This window comes from Oreochromis niloticus, unplaced genomic scaffold (assembly GCF_001858045.2).
Source record: "Oreochromis niloticus isolate F11D_XX unplaced genomic scaffold, O_niloticus_UMD_NMBU tig00007055_pilon, whole genome shotgun sequence".
Taxonomy (NCBI): domain Eukaryota; kingdom Metazoa; phylum Chordata; class Actinopteri; order Cichliformes; family Cichlidae; genus Oreochromis; species Oreochromis niloticus.
The window spans coordinates 11,608-12,723 of NW_020328333.1; the positions used below are offsets into that span (position 1 = coordinate 11,608).

At 37.3% G+C, this 1,116-nt stretch overlaps 1 non-coding gene across 1 annotated transcript; it reads left to right on the plus strand.

Annotated features, from left to right (window-relative positions):
* Nucleotides 1–514: 514 nt before the first annotated feature.
* Nucleotides 515–586, plus strand: trnat-cgu (transfer RNA threonine (anticodon CGU)). Its single transcript has one exon. It is a non-coding gene; the product is annotated as a tRNA-Thr (tRNA).
* The last annotated feature ends 530 nt before the right edge of the window (nucleotides 587–1,116 follow it).

Here is a 1,116-nt window from a genome sequence, read left to right on the forward strand (position 1 = left end):
GACTGCAGGTTTCCACAGCCTTATAAAGAGTACATCTGCATAATGTCAGAAATTATACACAAGCATAAAATAACAGTCCACTCAAGTTTTACAAAACACCATTGCTTATTGAGTAATAGAGCGTTATATACTGTTTATGATTTAACACCACCATGATGGTTTGTGGAGCATTGTGGAGTGAAATGTCACTGCTAAAGCTTGGCTGAAACTGGGTGATAGTAATTCTAACAGAATAATGCCGGTGTTGACCAGATGCACTATAAATGTGGCAACACTTTACAAGCTTGCAACATTTTTTCATGCTTTCCTTGGAATGATGTTCGCATTTGGCAATCTTTCTCTGGGTTTTTGGAATATTGGAGAATGTTGCTTTTGAATGGACTGATTCTTATGCAGTGATTCTCTACTTTGAGCACTCAAACCAACTAAGATGACAAACATGTTCATCAATTCATTTAATTGAACAATTCAAGAGGAATATGATGTTACGGTATGGACAAAGCTCAGCCTGTGTGGCATAGTGGCCAAGTGGCAAGGCATTGGTCTCGTCTGCCAAAGCTCATGGGTTCAATCCCCATCTGTGCCTTTAGTACAGTGATTAAAAACCTGTTTGATTCTGTACTTGCTGATCACGTTGCTTTAAGTAGGGGAAACACTCTGCTCCCAATAACCAAAACACTGAACAGAACTTTAGACATGACTCTGGTGCAACAACATCACTGTTGTTGGCGCTTTACTCAGTGTGAGTATCAGTTTCCTTTACTCACAGGTTAAATATTTAACAGAATATAACATACGTTGTGAAGAGTCAAAGTGGACGATCCAAACAGGATATCTGACAACAGGAGACATTCGCAAAAGCATATTTACACTGATAATTCATATTAATGTTAATAATGACAATTTAATGACCATAATGCTTCCATCAAACTGAAATCCACCATTAATAAATCCTCAATTGATTTTTAGACACAACTACATTTAAGGGCCCAAATTTCCCAAATGACCACAAATTAGATGTTAAAGTCTTTTTCAAACCTACAGATACACATGCCTTACTGTTCAGAACAAGTTTTCACCCAAAAACACACATTTGCAGGGATAATTAAATCCCAA